The sequence below is a fragment of the Tenrec ecaudatus genome, chromosome 6 (assembly GCF_050624435.1).
Source record: "Tenrec ecaudatus isolate mTenEca1 chromosome 6, mTenEca1.hap1, whole genome shotgun sequence".
NCBI classification, from domain to species: Eukaryota; Metazoa; Chordata; class Mammalia; order Afrosoricida; family Tenrecidae; genus Tenrec; species Tenrec ecaudatus.
Window position 1 is genome coordinate 52,206,506 of NC_134535.1, and position 22,927 is coordinate 52,229,432.

Here is a 22,927-nt window from a genome sequence, read left to right on the forward strand (position 1 = left end):
CATTAATGGAATACTTCCATTGATTTGATGAGATGGGTTATGTAACTATATAGAATAAGTTTTCCTTTGCATGTATTATAGCCTACAAGCAAAAGGGGGGGGGATTAAATTTATACATACAAATAAATAAAGTCCAAATAAAGCCTTAAAAACCTCTGTTCCTTACCCATCAGAACTCAACATTGGTTTGTGCGGCTGTCAAAGAGGAAAAGTAAAACTGAAACCAACTTGGATTCTTCTGTGGCATACAGGCTGATTTTTAAAAAAATGAAAAAGAAAATTACTCTTGTGGTGGGACCAAGCTGCACAAGATTATGTACAGCTCTTCCCTACTCTATGTTCAGTGTCAACACATGGTTGTCATTAGAAATTGGTCATGGTCTAAATCAGCAAATAACACAGTTCAGGGCATTTTAAATGTTCTGTAGAGCCAGGTACTAAACAGCCAGTCACTGTCTCATAGGCCGTGCTTTAAAAGAGGAAGTAGGAAGTTTTGGTGTATGGGCATGCCCCTTTAAATTACGATTTACATCTAGAAGTATGATTTACACCTAGAAAGAGATGGTTACATAACAGTGCACACTCAGAATTGCTGCACACCCATGTCTTCCAGGGAAGTCAGAAATCCATATACAGGTCTGCTGCACAAAGGCGTTCCATTCCAATGGCTCTGTAAAGCATTTCTGACATCTGTCAAAGCGCTCTCTTTCCCTTGCATTTTCCTATTATTGCTTTTTATTTTCCATAACTTTATAAACCTGATCTTTCTTTTAGGAGGTATAATAATATATTTTTTCATTAAAATTTTTTATTATGATTTGGGTCAAGATTAACAGATTAAATTGATTTTCCACACAACAATTCATACACATTTTGTTTCAGGTCATTGACTGTAATTCCCACAAGGCAACAATACTCTTCCCACTTCCTCACTTTGTTTCCCATTTCCATCTCTCCTTCTTTTCGATCACTTCCACCTTCTGAGCTTTATTCCTAGGCTCATGTTGTCCTTTCGATCTTATTGATTAATTGTTCATTTTTAATATTTATTATTGTAAGTTAATACATATATCATAACATTCCATAGTTCAATCACATCAAACCTAATTTTTGACTCTAGGTGTTATAAACATTAAATATTAACTTAAACATATATTTCATTATATGGATCCATACAAAATACATACCAATTATAAAAATTTACTCTGAAAATTAAGAAGAGTTGGACAACAATGACATTGTGTCGATTGTGGGAAGAACTGCGCTTATGGGATGTCCTGGATCATCTGGAAGGACAGATGCCAAACACATGGTAATCTCCAAGGAACCAAGAAGCAGACTGAAAAGATAAGGACCTACTGGAGGAGTGACAGAGAGGTCCCTCAGATCTAGAGTTCTGAATTTAACTTCTAGACTCCTAAATTTTGAAGAAGAAAATAAAAGACAGAGGAGATTTCTCTTCACTAAAGTTGTCATATAGTCAATACATATGATCCTTCTAACCTTGTGATGCAGTCAATAAATATGATTCCTTGTGTGATATATTACAATTTTGGACCATATACCTGTAGCTATGATCCCATTTTGGAGGGAGTTGGGGGATACAGGTTTAAGGTGGGACTAAACGTTGACTTTAGTAAAGCATGAGAACCAAGCCAGCTTCTTGGCCTGCAGAAGCAAAGGCCAAAGAGCCACATGGCTGCAACATGGAGGACCAGAGATCAACTCGGCTGTTGTCTGAGAGAAGTGTGGCTTTTGAACAATGACTATGTGTTTGCTGATCCTGTTGGGATAATCTACTAATTTCCCTAATACATTCTCTGAATGGTGAATACTCTCTGTCAGCTCTGTGTGAATGATGAGCAAACCCAGTATAGAATCAAGTACTGTGGGAGTTGGAAGGGTTTGGTGTTATACTAGGTGAAGAAATATGGAGTGTGGAGGCATGTCTGACTCCTGGCAATAAGGAAGCCAGAGGAGGTCCCATATGTCCACCTCCGCTGCTGTTCATTGCAAAAGACATTCACACATGGTGTTTTTGGTATGGTAACATGAGATAACTATCACACTGATCTATGAACTGTTGCACATAGGTAACATCAAGTTCTAAATTCAATATCTGTACCACATGGGTAATTTTCCCACCAATATCTTCCATCATATTACCCTGACCAAATGCTTACAGTGCATTCACATAATTCAGCATCTTTCCATATTCCCCGAGCGACTTTTTCTATAACTTCCTCCCAAGAAGAAGCAATGTTCCAAAAACATTGAAGAACATAATTTTTCCAGAAATTGCACAATGTTACCACATATCCATCTGTTGCCTTTTTTTTTGCCTGCGCAATGGTAGTCCACAGGTCCAATGTTTCTAAAGTGGCAATGGCCACTTGATCTGTAGGCGGTCACAGCTGGAGCCTCGCTGGGGGTCGATTCCATCTACTGTGAGGAGGGTGTCCTGGGCATTATCAAGCACAAAGGAACCCTCAGAGCAGTGCAACATTGTATGCAGTACTCATGTATTTAAAACATGGAGTCATAATAGCAGCTTGTCATAATTCAAATACATTGTAAATTGAGAATTACCTGCATTTAGATGAAAACAATTGAGCTGACACTTGGAATGATGACATCCTATACAGTTTCACTGACTCACTCACTGTCATCGAGTCAGTCCCGACTCAGGTGACCCTGCATAGCTTAGATAGCAAAAATTAAATATTCAGTGCATCAACAGCAAATATTTGACCCTTTTTTTCAGTGTAATGTAACATGAGACTCTCCAGGGAGTGTATGCTACAGAAAAGAAGCTTTGCTTAAAACCATAGCATCATTCAAGGCTTATCTGGGTTCCAGAAATGTATTCACCTAACTCGGAGGACTGTGGGATTAAAATCTAAAGATCACTCTTCCAAATTCTTTTGGGCCAACTCTATCTTGGGTACTTTTAAAAACCCCAGTTGGCTTCGGAACTGCAGGTGTTAAAATTAGCCTCTGCTTAAGGAGGCTACCACAGGCATCCTTGGCAACATCGAACACATTTGTTGATCTTGCATAAGAACATAACTAAACATGACAATAGATGAAAATGGGGTGGGGAGTTTCTAAGTTATGCTCTGCTAGAAATAATGTCATTGATTGCAAAATGGCACCAAGTATCTTATAATAAACTCACTGCCATTGATTTGATTCCAACTCACAGCAATTCTGTATGGGTTTTGCAACTGTAAATCTATAGGAGCAGATAACCTCAGCTTTCTCTCAAAGACCAACTTTTCACCATTGACCTGACAGTCTAATACTCACTCAAGAGCACCTAAAAATCTTATATAAAAAACAAATTCACTGCCATCAAGTCAATTCTGATGCATCGTGACCACATAGGTCAAGGTAGAACTGCCACTGTGGGTCTCGGAGGGAGAAATCTCTGTGAGTGCTGAAAGCTTCAACATTCTCCTGTGGTCATTTTGACGTACCAACCCTGTGTTTAGCAGCCCAACGTTACCCACTCTGTGCCCCTGCAGGATCAATACATTGATCAGTAAGATAAACACAGGAAGGTAGTTCTTTCCTATTGGCTTAGAGCCACGGTCTGCATAGTTTGCCGCTCTTTGCTTAAGAGACTACCGGGGAATTTGAACCGTTGGCAAAAAACACTTCAGAGAGCCTGGCAACGAGGTGTTCTTTTCATTTCTTAGTGCATTCTTTTCTGACTCCTTGCTGGCGCCACACGTTACCTGCTTAAGTGTCTGGCTGCCAGGTGCTCAATACACTCATCCGTATCAGTGGGGTTACAGTTGCAAGCACAGCAGCCGACTGGAAGGATCTCCTTGTGGAGAGTGACACGTACTGAACAGAACACCCAGGAAGCACGGATGCAACTGTCTGAGCACTGGGATGTAGGAGGATCACACCTCTAGGGTGTCGCACAATCTTAAAGCTTTCATTTGACCTAAATCTTATCTCTCTTTCACACCTCAGTCTGTCAGTGCATAAAGTCTTTGAAGCGTTTTCCCTTTTCATTTGTATTACTATGTAAGTAAGAGAATTGGGTAATATATTTCGACTGCAGTGTCACACAACAGGGCTGTCTTCACATACAAAGAATCTCAGAAGACAGAAAGGAGTGAAATATTTTAAAGGGTCTATAAACTACTGCACGTAAAAATAACCAGTATATCACTGAAGACAAAATAGGTGCATAAGCAAATGTGGTGAAGAAAACGGATGGTGCCCTTCTATTAAAAGATAAACCGCAGGGCTGGATAGGGCAGAGGTTGTACACTGGTACATATGAGGGCTAGAGGCACAGGGAATCCATGGTGGATGATACCTTCAGGACCAAGGATGTGAGGGGCGATGCTGGGAGAGTGTAGGGTGAGTGGGTTGGAAAGGGGGAACTGATTACAAGGATCCACATGTGACCTCCTCCCTGGGAGAAGGACGGCAGAGAAGGGGGGGAAGGGAGACTCCAGATAGGGCATGATACGACAAAATAACGATGTATAAATTACCAAGGGCACATGAGGGAGGGGCAGGCGGGGAGGGAGGGGCAAAAAAAAGAGGACCTGATGCAAAGGGCTTAAGTGGAGAGCAAATGCTTTGAGAATGATTGGGGCAGGGAATGTATGGATGTGCTTTATACAATTGATGTATGTATATGTATGGATTGTGATAAGAGTTGTATGAGCCCCTAATAAAACGTTTAAAAAAATAAAAGATAAACCGTTTGGGGTCTTAAAGGCTTGAAGTCAGACAAGTGGCCATCTAACAGGGAAGCAACAAAGCTCACATGGAAGAAGCATACCAGTCTATATGATCAGGAGGTGTCGACAGGAATAGATACCAGAAGTTCAAAAACAAGTAATCAACTGACGTGAAGGAACATAGGCCAGGTGGAGACTCAACGCCCACATGTAAAATAAAGGGTCAGTTCCCCACAGAAGGGCCGTGTGGAAGGGACAATATATCCAGAGTGCAGTAGAGCACTGATGAAATACATAAGCATCCTCTAATTCTTAAAATTTTCTCTCTCCCACTATTATGGCCTTAGTTTCACCTCACAAATCTTGCTAAACTTGCATACATACATTGGTACAATCAAGATCTTCTGATGCACGAAAGTGAAGGTAGATAAACCCCTTGGAAACAGTAAGGGGAGTAATGACTCCCTGAGGATACAGGAAAGGGGGGCAGGGGAGGAAGAGGCAACTGATAGCAAGGATAATATATAACCCCATTTGAAGGGAATGAACATCAGAACCTTAGGTGATAAGATACATGGGATGGTGGAAGCTGTGGTAGGATAACAATCATTATCATAGTATGTTGAGAGTCCAGGGGGTTGGTATAGTAGGGGAGGGAGGAGATAAAGGGGAGCGGATATCAAGGCGTTCAAGAAGAAAAGAAAATGATGATTGAAGCAATTGGACAATTATGCATAATCTGATGGAACTATGGAATTTCCTAATATCTTAGGAGCTCCTAATAAAATGTTTTTTTAAATAATAGTAACCAGTATATGTTACTCCAAGAGCCCACACTGTTTAAATAATTGGTAAAATTTAAAGTCATCAATCAATTGCTAAAATCCTAGAGTTTCCAGAAAATGTGAATGTATTGGTTGTGTGCTTATTTGTTTTCTGATTTACAATTGTTCAGACCTTGAGGATGTGAACAGAGGAGTTTCAAAGTAAAGCATTCTTGTCACACATAAGAATGATGGGACCAAATGTATTTGAAGGAAATAAAAGTCCAGGAGGTAAATCATTTGGGAAGAATGCCTCTAGATGTAAACTATTTATTCTTGGGGTAGGGGGGAGAAAATGTGTTCCTGCCCACAATTATGTATAATGCACAATTGCTCTGTACAAAGAAACCAGCTAGCACCAACTTGCTTGAGTGGTAACACCTCCCTTCTAGCCTTTACATTTCCTTTTTTAAATCATTTTATTGGGGGCTCATACAATTCTTATCACAATCCATACATCCATCCATTGTGTCAAGCATATTTGTACATTTGTTGCCATCATCATTCTCAAAACATGTGCTTTCTACTTGAACCCTTAATACCAACTCATTTCCCGCCTCCCTCCTCACTCCTCTCCCTCATGAACCATTCATAATACATAAATTATTATTATCTTGTTGTATCTTACACTGTCCGATGTCTCCTTTCACCCACTTTTCTGTTGTCCATCCCACAGGGAGGAGGTTATATGTAGATTCTTGTAATCGGTTCCCCCTTTCTACACCACCTTCCCTCAACCCTCCAGGAGGTATCACCATTCTCCCCACTGGTCCTGAAGGGGTCATCTGTCCTGGATTCCCTGTGTTTCCAGTTGCTATCTGTACCAATGTCTATCCTTTGGTCTACCCAGATTTGTAAGGTAGAATTAGGATCTTGATAGTAGGGGGAGGAAGCATTTAAGAACTAGAGGAAAATTATATGTTTCATTGTTGCACCCTGACTGGCTCATCTCCTCCCCACATCCCTTCAGTAAGGGGGTGTCCAGTTGCCTACAGAGGGGCTTTGGGTCTCCACTCTTCACTCACCCTCATTTACAATGATATGATGTGTTTGTTCTTTGATACCTGATCCTTTCACTACCTCGTGATCGCACAGGCTGGTGTACTTCTTCCACATGGGCTTTGTTGCTTCTCAGCTAGATGACCACTTGTTTATCTTTAAGATCCCAGATGCTATACCTTTTGATGGCCGGGCACCATCATCTTTCTTTATATTTGCTTATGCACACATTTGTCTTCAGCGATCATAACAGGAAGGTGGGCACCCACTGATACAATTTTTTGATCTTTGATGTCTGATACCTGATACCTTCTACACCTCATAGCCACACAGGCTGGTGTTCTTCTTCCATGTGGGCTCTGATACTTCTGAGCGAGATGGCTGCTTGTTTATCTCCAAGCCTTTAAGACCCCAGATGCTTTTCAGCTTTCTTCACCACATTTGCTTATGCACACATTTGTCTTCAGCGATCATGTCGGGAAGGTGTGCATCATGGAATGCCAATTCAATAGAACAATGGGTTCTTGCATTGAGTAAGTACTTGAGTGGAGGTCCAATATCCATTTGATGTCTTAATTAAACCTATAAATATATACACATAGATCTATTTTCCCACCATCCTATATATATTTGCAGATGTAAATGCCTGTATTTAGACCTCTATAAATACCCGTTGTCTGCTGGTTCTTTCCTCTATTTCCTTTTACTTTTCTCTTGTCCCATTATCTTGCTCAGCCTTCATTTGGGTTTCAGTAATTTCTTTCGGTTACATTGCCCTTGCTGAATCCCTTCCAGGCCTCTCACACTCTCCTTGCCCTAATTTTGGATCACTTGTTGCTCCCCTGTCCCTGGGTTGGTCAACACCACCTCCTTACCCCTGCCTCACCCTCTCCCATGTCCCCGTGGAACCATCGGTCTCATTGTTTTCTCTTCCAGACTTTTCATCCAGCCTCTTATCTAGATAGAACTGTACAGATAATAATATGCACTAAAAAACAAAGCATAGCAAGACAAAGTGATGAATGAGAACACAGCGATGACAACAAAAAAGAAAACCAATGACCCATAAAAGAATAAATTAATTTTTTTTAAGAAAAAGAAAATATTTAAAGAAAGAAAAACCTGTAGATAGATCAAGGTCTGATTTCAAGGTCTGATTTTTGAACTCTAGGTGTGTCCTCCAGTCAAGTTCGTTGGGGGGGGGAGGGGCGGGGCAAAACATTAAAAGCGTGTGGAAGAGCAACAGGCGGGGTGGGGGTGCAGATGGGATCTGGAAACAAGGGAATCTAGGACAGATGAGCGCCTCAGGACCAATGGTGAGAGTGATGATATGGGGAAGGAAGACTGGGTAGAAAGGGGGAACCAATCGCAGCAATCTACATATAACCTCCTCTCTGGTGGATGGGCAATGGAAGAGTGGTTGAAGGGAGACACTGGGCAGTGTCAGATAAGATAGAATAATAATTTATAAGTTATTAAGGGTTCATGAGGGAGGGGGGAGGGAGAGGGAGGGAAAAAAGAAAAATGAGGAGCTGATTCCAGGAGCCCAGGCAGAAAGTGGATTTGGGGAATGATGAGGGCAGGGAATATGTAGGTGTGCTTTGCACAATTGATGTATGTATGGATTGTGATAAGAGTTGTATGAGCCCAAATATAATGATATTTTTAAGAAAAAGACCTCAAGCTAAAAGCTGATCTTATCAACAAATCCTTAACCCCAGCACTTTCCTTTATTCTCTGCTTCTTTACTATATACTACCACGCTGGAGCTGCATTAAACCCCAAAGTTCAAACCCACTGCTACTGAATCAATTCTGACTCATAACAACCCTAATAAGGTATCCCAGACTAGAAGTTTTTATGTGAGCAGACAGCCTCATTTTTCTCCCTGGGGAAGAGCTATAGGGTTTGAACCACTGACCTTGAAGTTAGTAGTCCAATCCTTATTCACCCACAGAGCCACCAATGCCGCTATTAGTTCTCAATCAAACTCCCCCCTCTGTCTTGAGTACAAATTTTCTTCTTTGACAAGTAGATTCAAAATGTCTTCCCTTTACACAGTGAAGGAAGATGCTGTATGTGATTACATACTTATGTCTCAACCAGAAGGAAAATAACACTATCCAAATTTAAAATCCCTTCAGACCTTTCTCTACAATTTTATGCATAAAAAATATGTCTAAGGCAAAGTGGGAGTCGTTGAAAACTGGATACCAATCCAACTGGCTTAAATAGACCATATTGCAGACCACTATTATTTTGTTCAGAGCCTATGAGTAACCAAACTTAGTCAGGAAGGAAAAATATAAAACAAATGAGCTATTTCTTAAATGCAAATATTTTGGCTCAAGTTGAAAGATTATACTGTTTATAGACACACAATATTTTAAAAATTCCAAAACCAATATTCTCTTGAAATCGACCACATGCTGAGTAGAAAATATGTAATCCATTGCAGTATTGAGCAGAAAATCATTCCCTAAAGCATATAGCCAGAGTATCAAGAAAATGAATAAGCACTATATTGACAAGGTTACTGGAAAGAAAATTTTCAATCCATAAATATATTAAGCAGCGTATGATACATTGATGACCAATTTTCACTAATCTTATTTATTACAGCTCCTTTATAGCCTACTCAGGTCTATTTACCAAGTAAAAAGGAAGGAAACAAATTCCCATTGCTTTCACTAAATCAGTTTTTCAGACCTAAAAGAGTTTATGTTTTACAAATTAGACTGCCAATTAAAGATTATGGACAGTACCTGGTAACATCAGGCTTTGTGACCAGAGAAAATAACAGCCTTACTGTTTTGTGAGATGTCATGTCAGTCACAGGGTTACCAGAATATTCATGTTTTTAATCTTTGTTACTATTAACAAATTCATTTCAAGATAATGTTCTTAAAAGTCAGATTCCACTCATAGATTTTTTTTCTTTGAAATACTAAATAGTATCCAAAAATAAAGTATTGCTCTACCACCATCTCTAGGTATGCATTGGCCCAGATAAATAAGTAGTAGTCAGGACAATCGACTTGCCCATATAACATGAAGCAATTCACAAGTCTCCATCTCCCAGAATATGCCAAATCTACATCTCAGAAAGATATGTAGCTGAAGAAACATTAAGGAATTTAAACAGATGATTTTTTAAAACCCTGAATTCATTGATAGACTATTTTAATATTCGGTGGTTAGAAATGGCTCTGATAACTTCAGGATATAAGAAAAGAGCTCTTGTACTACTTAGATAGAAGAACTGGTTCAAATAATGCTAACAGGATCTTTACCCTTTGGTTTACCTACCTTACCTTTGTATGTGGGCTCATGAGACTTATCATTGGAATATGAGAGATTAAATGTAGAAGAATATTGCATTCCTAGAGGGGAGAAAGAAGTTGATAAAGGTTTTCTTGAGAAACCTTCAGAACAGAATCTACTTAGATTACTAATGGATTATTACAGGGGTATCAAACTGGCGCCCCCTGAGGTAATTTTTTGTGGCCCATGATGCCCTGAAATAAAATGAAAGTAGAAAAAATTGTTATGAAGAAAATGGCACTTAGGGGAGATTGAGGCAAGATCACACTCACAATTCCCTCGTTAACCCTTTAACTATTGAAGACGAGTAGACACGAGGCCCAGTGCCTTTCCTGGGCGCCTGTGGACATGTATAAATGCGCTGACTCAGTTCCGGCGACGTCTGAAAGGCATGTGTCTGCCACTCTCAGTGTCACGTCATGTAAACAGATCCCAAGAGCGAGAGCGTTAAAAAGAGCACTCTGGGTTGCGCTGTTATGAGTCATACCCGGCGGCAGCGCGAGTTACCCTTTTAGAGGGAAGCCATTGAGATTGTGCATCACGCTTGTCAGCTGTCCAACATTTTGTGTTTTTTATTCGTTACGTTGTTATATTTTCCAGTCACAAGATAACAGGTAAGTGAAAACTAGTAGGAGGAAAGCACTGGCAAGTTCCTGGTAAAAATAATAATTTTAGTTTTATAAATACATAAAATAAAATAAATGTTTAAATAAAAGCAATTATATAGTGTTTTAATTATCCAATCACATTCCTGAATCCTCACTTCAAATATAAATTTAACAGAATATGTGAATGTGGTGCGTTCCACATGAATCTTGTCTGTAGCATCAAATGGCCCGTGTTGACCCCCTGGATGATGACATCAAAGACAGACAGTGTGAGAGGGTAGGGAAAGGGTTCTAACTCACTGCCATCTAGACATCGGACTCATAGAAAGCCTCTGGGTTTCTGAGACTGTAACCATTAAAGGGAGAAGAAAGCCCAGTCTTTCTCTTGTGGAGTGGCTGGTGGTTTTAAACGGCCAACCAGGCACATTACAGTCCAACGCTTAACCACTATGCCACCAGGCTCCTCTAGGGGACAGACAGCACAATGTAATGAGAGCAATTGTCAGCCACCTCCCTTCTGCCTGCTCTGAGTAGAAAACACCAATACTTGACTGTGCGCAGGAAAGTGACTTTATTTAACATGGCTCTTCTAGCCAAAGTCTCTACCTCCCACCAAATGTTTTTTTTCCTGCATGGGTCTGGTAAGAAGATAGGGGGCAGTATTGAATTTTGTCTATTTTGTCTATGACAATGGTTCTCAACCTTCCTAATGCTGCGACCCTTTAATATAGTTCCTCATGTTATGGTGACCCGCCCCCCCAACCATAAAATTATTTCTGTGTTATTTCATAACTGTAATTTTGTTACTATTATGAATCGGACAACCCCTGTGAAAAAAGTTGTTCAACACCCCCAAAGAGGCCATGACCCACAGGTTGAAAACCACTGGTCTATGAATTCTGTGTCACCATTGCAATGGATATTAGAATGCAGAGAGATCAAGAAGAAAAATAGAGAATATTAATTAAAACCTTGCACTGCTCCTGCAGAAACTGCCTGGATTCAGACTTCTATAATTCTAATAGATTGATGTTTGCTTCTTTTTATTAAAAATATTATACTCAGCTTTTGGGAAAAAAATTATACCTGAACTCCTCAACTTCTCCTAATAAATCAACACCCAGACTATCCATATATCAGTCTAGCTCTTGGTTTATTTCAACCATTCCCCTTCCCAAGCCATTTACTCTACATCCATACAGAGAGAGAGAGCGCGAACAGAGGAGCAAGCAAAGTAAAACGCCAATGGCATTTAAACAATACTCATATCCTTGTTAATAATTCTGACCACCTTCGGTTAAGCTCCTAGTCACGGCCCCTGGCCCACAAACCTGCTCGTGTTTTAGAAGACAAGGCGCTCCCACGGCTAACTCTTGCACACAGTCCCTTCAGTCAGTCACAGCAGCTCTGCGGAGGCTCTGTGCATCAAGGCCCATTCAATGCCAGAGCTCAGCCTATGAACGAACACATGAGTAGGGAAGTATATGTACAATTCCTCGGGTAGAATTATAAAGATGAGAGTGTGCCACTATTACTCCTAATTCCTTTCTTTTAATCATAGCAGTAACTTCAGCTCCTATCCTTCAGAGTTTGAAGACACGTGCTATTTGAAGATGGCTCTTGCTAGCTCTCTGCTTCTGCCCGGCTGCTGGTCTCAGGTCTGTGTATTAAATTTGCTCTCCTTTCATTCCATGCAGTTCCCTTCCCTTCCTTACGTCATCTGTACTACATTCTAATCCTCCCAAATGGCTTTGTAAGAGACCAGACCTTCTCACCTTTTAATCGACTACCTGCCTTTCCACTGTGATGGATCTCTTCTCTAGCATTTTTTTTCTTCCCCACTCCACCCTTCTTCACACGCCTCCTCGTTTGGATTTTCATTTTCCTTTGCGTGTGAGATTATCTCCTTTTATTCTCCCTGAAACCTTTATTCTACTTTTGTGTTTTCTAGAGGACATGTCATCTCCAATCTGATTTTCAGCTCTTCCCATATCTCATATTTTCTTTCACTATTAATGTATGGTAATGCTGAGATTTATTACAGTTGTCTCCAGACAAGACGCCAAGGTTCTTGTATAAAAAAATCAATTAATTATCACAAATTGGTTTTCATAATGTTTCCAGTCTCCATGATTCAAATGCACTTATAAATGAAGGCTTACTTTGAAAAGGAAAATAAGGCAACATGGCTTGATTTTTCTTATATACAAAAAACAGGATACAGATTTTTTATAACCCAAAAATATCAAAGTAGGATGACTTATAGACTTACCATTATTGTAAATAAATAAAATGTCTCTTTGAAACAAAATAGCATCAATTTTAGAATATGAATAATAGAATTAGAGGTTTTGGGTTTTCTGGGTTTGGTGGGTATTTTTTTTGCCTCTGAAAGTTAGATTACAGTATAAACCAAATACTAGATAAAGAATCCTGGATGGACTGAAGTCATTTTCATTATAATCTTTGAAAATGTAGTCTTGCCAAAAATATGTCATTAAATACCACGAATTAAGAACCCCCAAACAAGTTATGTCAATTGGCATGTCATTTGTAATCTATGTAAATATCTCATTAAAAACTGTAAAGGATTAAATAATTGTCATATTTTCATAATGAAAACAATATTGAAGGTTCTTGAAATTCAATTCATCTGTGCATCAGGCACACAGATTCCTCCTAATGACAAACTTACAATATCATGTATTTAAGTCATCATAGCAGCTTTCCAGACAATTTTAACTACAATGCTGATTTTCATGTCATCAATTTTATTTGAATTTCATATTTGGGTTCTTAACAAAAAGGTATAGACATTGTTAGAAATTTCAAATATCTTTCTTTCCCTCCTTCGATCTTTCTCTCTTCAGACAGTAAGGCAGGAGTAATGGTAACGTTGAGAATAAGATATAAGAAACAGTCCATCTTCCCAGAGAAGCAAACATACCTTACTCCCACAAGAACCTAGAATTTAATCTAGCATTTCAGGTATTCACCAAATTTCATATTTACTCATGGCCAGGGTAAGAACCATAAGACAAAGTATGATCTTAGAAATACTGGGACAATTTGTTAAAATTTCTGAACACTTCTGTATCTTACACATGAAGTAATCCTTCTAAGATCATAAATGCCAATATACAAATGTGAGAAATGCTCAAATCGTGTGTACTTCCATTTTTAGGAACTATAAAGGAATTTAAGTCCACATCTTTACTGTCTAATACAGTCTATTTTGAGTCTTCAAATGCTAGGAAATCAAAGTGGTTGGTGGTCAGCACACTGCTCTCAGGTGGATTACAACTCATAGTGACCCTACGTAAGAGAGTGCATCTGCTCCATAGCTTTCTGAGACTGAAACTCCTTACGGGAGCAGATAGCCTCATCTTTCTCCCTTGGAGCAGCTGCTGGGTTTGAACCCCCAACTTTCCAGCTAACACCTCAACACTTAGCCCACAGCAAAACCAGGGCTCCTTCAATGTAGCTATTTGAGGAACTAAAATCGTATGTGTGGCTTGTATTATGTCCTCACTGGACAGCACTTTCCTTGACAATATAAACCAATGCTCATTAAACACCTAAGTTAGTTTTTAGGTTTTGATAGGCACAATTTTCTACCTAAAGGAAACAAGGACACATCTACTTAACAGTGCATTACTGATCTGAGAGCCGGAAACACTGAGGTGGCTCATTGCCTTGTCTTCTCCCTCAGCCATGATTACTCCCTGTGCTGATCCTTCAACCTTCGTTTCTCTCTGCAACCTTTGCTTCTTTTGGTGCTATCTGCTCCTGACTCTGTTTCTCCACAAGTCACTGCCACCGCTGTGCAAGACTAGAAAATGACCTTCCTCTCTTTTCCCCTCCTTCCTGGCCCTTTCTAGCCTACCCAGGAGGCCTCTAAACACTCAGCACGCAGTGTGGCTTATTGTTCCTTCTCATTGTTGTTTTCTCAGCATGACACAATTTGTTTTACAGAGCATTGGCTCTACGAAAGCTAGTAATTCTTGTGACCTTTTATGCTCCCTACCCTGCATGAGTTTATGATCACACAAGAGACAAGATATTCAAGGGCAAAACAACCAAATTAATAAAGATAATGTACCAGACATTGAACTGTATGAAATGGGCCAAAATCAGAGGTCATAAAGATTCTTCCGTTTTTATTTTCATTGTTTCATGTTTGTCTCTATAAGAGAGGCAGGATAAACAATCTGAAGAGAAAACAATGGGAACAACAGTTCCGGAGAGACAGGGGAGCCAAAAAACCCAAGGTCAAGGGAACAATAAGTGATCTAAAATCGATGGCAAGGAGGGCATAGGATGCCGAGTGGGGCTTGATCAAGTGCAATGTAGCTGAGAGGAATTCCTGAGAGCCAAATGATAGTGGGAAAGGAAGAATATAAAAGAAAATAGAGAAAAGAACTAGGAGGCAAAGTATATTTACAGAGGTATAAATGCAGGTGTATGCATATGTAATATATATTTATATATAATAATAGGGACAAAGTTCTATGTACACATATTATATGTTAAATAATAAGATAGACATTGGGCCTCGACTCAAGTGCTCCCTCAATGCAAGAACACTTTGTTCTAATAACCTGGCATTCTGTGATGCTCACCTTCCTGACACGATCACTGAAGACAAAATGGGTACATAAGCAAATGTGGTGAAGAAAGCTGATGGTGCCCAGTTATCAAAAGATATAGCATCTGGGGGTCTAAAAGGCTTGAAGATAAACAAGCACCCATCTAGCTGGGAAGCAACAAAGCCCACATGGAAGAAGCATACCCACATGTGTGCTCATAAGGTGTCCACTGAATCAGGTAGCAGGCACCAGAAGACGCAGAACAAAAAAATCATATCCATATGAATGAGGGGGTGAGGCAGAGTAGAGACCCAAAGCCCATCTGTAAACAATTGGGCATCCCCTCAGAGAAGGGTCACAAGGAAGGGATGAGTCAGTCAGGGTGCACTATCGCACCAACAAAACATACAACATTCCTGCAGTTCTTTAATGCTCCCCCCCCCCACTATCATGATCCCAATTCTACTTTACAAATCTGGCTAGTCCAGATCATGTACACAGGTACAGATAAGAGGTCTTAACACAGGGATTCCAGGACAAATAAACCCCGCAGGGGAACAATAATGGGAGAAATTATACCATGAGGGTAGGGGGAAGGTGGGGGCATAAAGGGGAAACCAACCGCAATGATCTATGTATAATCACTCTGTTCCCCAAGGGGGAAGAGCAACAGAAACATGGGTGAAGGAAGACGGCGGTCAGTGTAAAATATGAAAATAATAATGATTTATAAAATTATCACGGGTTCATGAGGGTGGGGGAGGGAGGGAAAAAATGAGACTCCCAAGGGTTCAAAAAAATGTTTTTAAACAGATGATGGTAACATAAGTACAAATGTGCTTGACACAATGGATGCATGGATTGTTACACGAGCTGTAAGAGCCCCCATTTATGCATTTAAAAAAACAATTTATTACCTAGCAAATTTTACATCTTAAATCCTACAGAGTCACAAACTTATGTATTTGCTGTCCAAATTCAAGTGAAGTTGTTGAGAAAATGTCAGGCTATAGGGGGAAAAACACCCAATGTTTAATTGAGTTCATCGTTCTGATGACTGTAAGAAATGACATGGATATTTCCGCAGCTAGCCTTTCCTCACGTGAAAGGTCAAGGTTTAGTGGAGTATTTGTTAATGGCTTACAAGCAAGTGAAATAATTTACATGATGAATTCAGACTGCAAAGTGAAAAAAAATCTGAGTATTAAACTAGAAAATTGTAATTTTAAAAGTAGTTGCGTATAATGAAAAATGTGGGTGGTGCTGGAGAAGAATACTACAAATATCATGGACCGCTGAAAGGACACACTGATCTCTACTGGAAGAAGTTAGGCCAGAGTAGCCTTAGAGGCAAAGATGGCAAGACTTCACCTTACATACTGTGGACTTACTGTCAGGAGAGACCAGTCCCTGGAGAAGGACATCATGTTTAGTAAAGCGGAGGGGCAGCAAAAAAGAGGAAGGCCCTCAACCAGATGGACTGACACAGTGGATGCATCAATGGGCTCACGCATGGGAATAACTGTGAGGGTGGAGCAGAAGCGTGCAATGGTCTCATTCTGCTGTGCATAAGATCAATGTGAGTCAGAGTTGACTTGATAGCACCTTAAAACAACAACAAATAGATGAAATATTGTTTTTCAGTATTTCATTTGGGCATATCTTAAAATCAACCAAGCATGTAGGTTTACAAGCTTTTGTCAATGATGTGTATTGATCATCAAATATGGGATAATCTAGGTAATTATTTTCCAAACACCTTATTTATAATTCTAAGGACAGCACCAAACAAGGAGGTAAAAAACAAAAAAACCACACACTGTTGTCAAGCTGATTCCACAATGTTCTCTTCTGGAGGAGCTGATGGGTCTGAATGGCTGACCTTGCAGTTGGCAGCCTAACACAGAGCCCACAGCACTATGGTGGCTCCAGGCAGTAAGGAGTTACTTACTGCTTGTTAAAACCTATTTTTAATCGTGGTCAAATAACTGTGTGGAATATAACAGGGCAAAGGTCACAGTCACCCCGGGCCTTGAAACTCCAACCTTTCTAGAAAATCCATATGTCATATAGCTTTCCAAATGCAATCTACCTTCCAGCTTAACCTTGGCCTTTGCCCGTGATTATTAACGGGCCTGGGTAATAGCAGTAATTCTGTTTGTTCCTGCTCACATAGCAGGCAATCGATCCAGCTGCAGCATTTCACACATCATCTCCTACTCACTACTGTGAACAAAAGTCTGCAAAGAGACTACAGCTATGTCATTAGGAACTGAGGGCAGTTGTTAAGAAAATGGGGATGGTAAAAAATAAATTGAAAAATAAGAATAAAATTTACAGATACTCCAAAAAAAGTAATGAACAGTGAAACAAGTAGAACTAGGAATACAGGATAAAATAATCCTAGTATTGGAAATCTATAAACATGAGATTTTCATGTCTATTATAACAATACCCTACACATATTAGAAAATGGTTGTTGGACAATAAAATGTGAGAATACATTACTTAATTGCTACTATCCACATAAAGTTCAGCTAATTCCAGTATATTTTCTTTGTCAAACTCAAAAGCATGTTCAATAGATTGAATACAAATTAAATCTAAACTGGTGATATTGAGACTAATTTCAAGTTATTTGCTCAATGGTCACCATTCATAGCATGCTTTACTAATACCTTATGCCTGGATACACCAACCCAAACCCCAAACCACTGCTGTCAACTTGATTCTGACCCATGGAAACCCGACAGGACAAAGTAGAATGGCCCCATGGGGTTTCCTGGGCTGTGTCTCTTTCCAGCAGAAGAGTGAGTGGCTGGGACTGAACCACTGACTTTCTGGCGAGCAACCCAGTTCTAATCTTACTGTGCCCCTTGAATACACAGGCACTCAATAATTGTTTGCTGAAAGAATTAATAAGTAAAACATGCACAGGCACTGAAATAGAAAATTCACTGCTCTTTAACCCTGGGGTAAGAAGATGCAGACATTTTCCCAATTAGAGATCATTGTGTGTGAAAAGGAGCTGGAGGATGGAAAGGTTGAAGATTCTTCGAGTTGATCTGGTAACACCTGCTCTCTATAGCAATGATGGGCTCACCAGAAAATCAGCACTGCTGTTTCATAATTTTTTTACATTAATGATTTGGTAGGATGACAAATCTTACATATATTTCCTAGATATACTGCGAATACCAGTGGACATTAAAAAAATGAAAAGTACAGAGTAAAATGTCAAGAGGGAAATGAGATATTTACTTCTAAATCTCCCTTAACTGAACTAAGATCTGGGAGAAAAACCCAGTCCAAGGTGTTGGAGATTGCAAATATACAGAAACTCACACCCATACACACACACACACACACACACACACACACACACACACACAGTTATGATAGGAAGAGTAAAGTTGGAAATACATATAGTCTTAAAATAAATATTTTTCTAATAGTGGTATGGTTTATTGAGGAATTAACCATAATTTCATTTAAATTATCTACCAAAGGTTTTCCACCTTAGTAGAAAAAAATGGGCTACTCTTGTTTATTATGACATGGTGGTATTAAATTACCTCCTCTGTGCTTACTCACTCAGGGAACTTGGGCTCTTGTGCCCCTTGCTTTAACAAATTAAAATAAATATATAAGGAAAGTGTTGTATAATTAAAACCATAGCACGTGTATTGGCAGCTTAGCACCAGCAAATTTTACCCTTCATCAATAGCTCACAAACTCTCTACTACAAATTAATATTGAATGAATCAGGTTAAAATACTAACTACAACATGCCACAACAGCAATACGTCCTTTCCAGCGTGGAAGACAGAATCCACAGGGGAATAATTTAATTACGGTAAATCAATGGCTCAATTTCTGGCTTTTCACTTGCTCTGGTGAAAATTGTACAGAGGAAAATAGGTTTCTTTTTTTTTTCACTTACATTTGGTCATCCGCAGGTAAAATGGACAGGAGAACCGTCTGAAACTCTGTGCCAGGATGACTCCAGCTTTCAGGCGTCCTCAAACTATGGCCCATGGGCCACATGTGGCCCGCCAAGGACATTTATCCGGCCCTCCGGGTGTTTTCGCCCCTATGTTTTTTTACTTCAAAATAAGATATATGAAGTGTGTGCATAGGAATTTGTTCATAGTTTTTTTTTTTTTCACAAGAGAAAAGCTTGTAGTTAGTTCAGGGATCGTTTGCTGGCCCTTAGGAGCGTTTTCCAGTCCAGTCTGTTGGGGCACCACGCCCTGGCCCCAAAGTCCACTTTCAGCATTCCCTGGGGACCTTGCCACTCCATTCCCTTGCTGTTCTACTGCACTCCCCCAGTGATTTGCCTCGGTGTGGTGGGATCAGGTCAGGTGCAATTCCCACACTGTGTCTCCAGTGCTGTCCCCTGTATCGCCCTTAGTCACTGAGGGGCATCATGTCTCATAGTAGGGCCAGCCATGTTGTTCTCTCTGTGGACTGGCTGCTCTACTCAGGAACATCATGATCACGGCCTGGTGGGCCAGGCTGTGCTCCACTCTCTCCTCCTGCCCCTTCATCTGCTCCCGTGTGCTCTGATCAAATATGTCCATCTCCCATAGCTGCAGAGTCAATGTCGTCCTTTGGAACAAATTCTTTTCGGGGGAGGGGCAGGAATCCACTTAATTTATGGTGCTGGGGCCAGCCTCCCAGACCTCTCCACCGGTTCCCTCCTCCACGCCGGGATATTGCATTCACACCTTGCATCACTGGGTTGAAGTCTGGTCCCACTTTCCCTGTGGAGATATATTCTGGCCCTCCAACAGGTCTGAGGGACAGTGAACTGGGCCCCTGTTTTAAAAGTCTGAGGACGCCTGTTGAACGTTAGTCAAGGTCACTGAGGAAGAAGCACTGGTAAATACCTGCTATGTTTGCTTTCTGGTTTTTTTTTCTGTAACAAGTAAACTTATCAGCAGCCATGTGTCATGTTTGCACTTGATGATATAATTTACTATTATTTTTCACATTTTTCTTGCTTGAGTTATAGTATATTTAAATATTCCACCCTTGTCCTAAGAGATTGGGCATTGTCCAAAGAGACTGAGCATTGGGTCAGGACGAATGATTATTCAAACAACATAATTGAGCAGATAAACAAATTAATATTCAGTCGAGTGTGAAGGAAGCAGAAAGGAGGGACCAAAACCAGTTTTAGTTATAAGGACGCAGCAGACTAGGAGGCAGGAAGTGGAAGCTCTTGGTGGTGTGACCCCTGGTATGGGCCATGGTACCCACAGTCTAAGGCTACTTCAGAGCACTCCTCACATATGGCTCTAATGTCACTCCGCCAAGTGCCAATGCCAAGAGTATAGTCATAGGCTGAAGGCTTTTCAGGAAAATAAGGGATATTCCAGGGTTAATTATATCAGCAACAATGTATTACATAATATAGTATTATGTAATGTAATAGGTATTACAGATTCATTAGATCCTACTACAATACTGTAACCAGAGCTCCAATCCTACATAACACATATAATTTTCATTCCCTTATTTTACAAGTAATCAAACGGGCTCACAGAGGTTAAGCAGCTTAATTAAAATAAAATAAATTGTAAAGGGTATAAACAATCAAAGACTTCTTACTTGGTAAGCACATGAAAGACCATCAAAAGCTAACCTTATGCCACTAAAATAAGAACCAGCTGCAAAAGTAAATCTGTCCTTGGTCAAGTAAACATAGTCTTCCCATTTAAAAACAAAACAAACAAAACGAACAAAAATACAATAGCATGTCTGCTGAGTGTTCTATACACCTTCCTAAGCATTTGGTGAATAAGGTTTCCAATGAAAGAAACAATTCAAATGTCTCCAGAATGGAAAGGGTATTTTAGCATGGATGCAAAAGAAAATAGAAGGAAAATTAATCATGGAGCCAAATCAATATGCATGAACAACTTGCTTTAGGGACAGCTTGCTAAAACTCACTATCATCAAGTCAATACTAACTCATCACAATCCCCTGTGGATTTCAAAGACTGTAACTGATTGCAGGAGTAGATAGCCCAATCTTTTACCCTTGCAGCTGCTGGTGAATTCGAACTGCCAGTCAAAAGGATCACAGTTTAACATCTATCCACTATACCACCAGAGGTGCATGCCAGCTTGGTAAAGTAGGCTCAAATATATTGTAGTGACAAGGAAAGTTAACAGTTGGTTTTAACCTGAGCTTTCAGACTAAGATAGACTAGAAGAAAGGCCAAGAGATATAATCCCAACACTTGCCAATAAAACGTTATGGATTACAACAGAATGACTTCTGGTTCCCTCGCTTTGGGTAAGTCATAAAGAGGGACGAGTTGCTGGAGGCCAACACCATGCTTGGTGCAGTTGAGGGCCAAAGAGGGCAAGGCAGCACCTCAATGAGATGGACTAGCACAAGAGCTATAATAGCACAACTATTAGAACATGACAACGATCGTGAAGACGGAGATGAACCAGGAAATGTATTATTTTATTGTACATGGGCTGCCATGGGTTGGAGCTGATTCAAGGCATCTGTCCATCTATCTTTTGGTCTGTCTATTCACCATATTCCAGGTGTTGCTCCAAGAGTTTTAGGTAAAGTTAGCTCATTCAATCTTCACAAAATCTCTACGAGGTAGGTATTAATATTAAGCACATTTTTCCAAATGAGAGAACCAAGGCGCGCAGTCACACAACTGCAAATGGGTGAACAGGGCTTAAGGCCCAGGCAGCCTGGTTCTACACACAGGCTCCCTAGCATCTTTCTGAATTTACCACGAAAATTTGGTCTCTGAATAAAATGAGGACATAAAAAAGAACAGACCACCTGGGGGAAGAGGTTAGAAGAGAAAGAAGCAGAAAATTATTGGTAAAATTGAACCAAAGGCAAAGAAAGTTGGAACTGTGGTTGGCTTTTTGTTTGCTCGTTTGTTTTTAGGTGAACATTGGTTCAAGGCTAATAAATGTTCCCATATAGCAGCGGCTGTTATGTGTGGGGTTGCATGTACAGACCACAGAGTCCTCAGCCTTAATAATCTACCATGTCCATCATTCACTGCAGGCTGTGTAAAGGAAACAAAAGAAGCTCTCAGTTTTTAATACATATGATTTATCCAGTCGGTAGTCATGTGTTACTGAAGGTTTCTCAGAATGAGAACTGAGATGACTTCGTCGATTGGATCACTAAGAAGCATAGTACCTGGAAGGGTGTGTATGGTGTAGAAAGGTCAAGTTCAGAGAGAAGGGAATGAATCTAGGATTGGAGTCTGCAAAGAGAACTTGGAATGTTTATTTTTGCCTTGCTCTTAAAGAGTCCCCTGTCTCCAAATAACTATGAAAGAAGTGTTTATGTACAATTTTATACATTCTTTCTATTTTTAAGACCAGAGATAAAAAGCTACACACTCATCTTTATAACAAGCCTTAATGAGAAAGTAATTTTACAAATATGGAAATTAAATCAAAATTCGTTCTAAGAACCAGTGCTTGGATGGGTATGCTGTTTGGATAACGGGGCTGTGTCCTTCACCTCACCATCTACGGTTTTGGAAAACTACAAAGAGAGTGCATCGACATGTAGCTCAGCACCCAGGAGAGTACAATACAGCAACTAGACTGCTCAGACACGGATGAGAACTCTTATCACAACACCATCATGTGAAGAGCACAATGACACATGCACGTTTCTCTCCCACAAGGCGTTAATCGTCGTGGTTAACATGTGTCTACCTCAGATCCCAACCCTTTGAGTCTTGCTACTGATCCTGGCTCACTATCTTCGCAGTAGTTCATTGCTAGTCAGGTTTGCACCTGTTTTTTGATTGCCTGCACCCATTTCCAAGTTGAAATCAATGAAACCTATTAGCATGTTCTTTACT

The 22,927-nt window shown here is 40.0% G+C and overlaps 1 protein-coding gene across 1 annotated transcript in view; it reads right to left on the reverse strand.

Moving 5' to 3' along the window:
* NAV3 (neuron navigator 3) overlaps positions 1-22,927 on the reverse strand; it is a 924,907-nt gene that overhangs the window by 737,880 nt on the left and 164,100 nt on the right. The window lies entirely within an intron of this gene.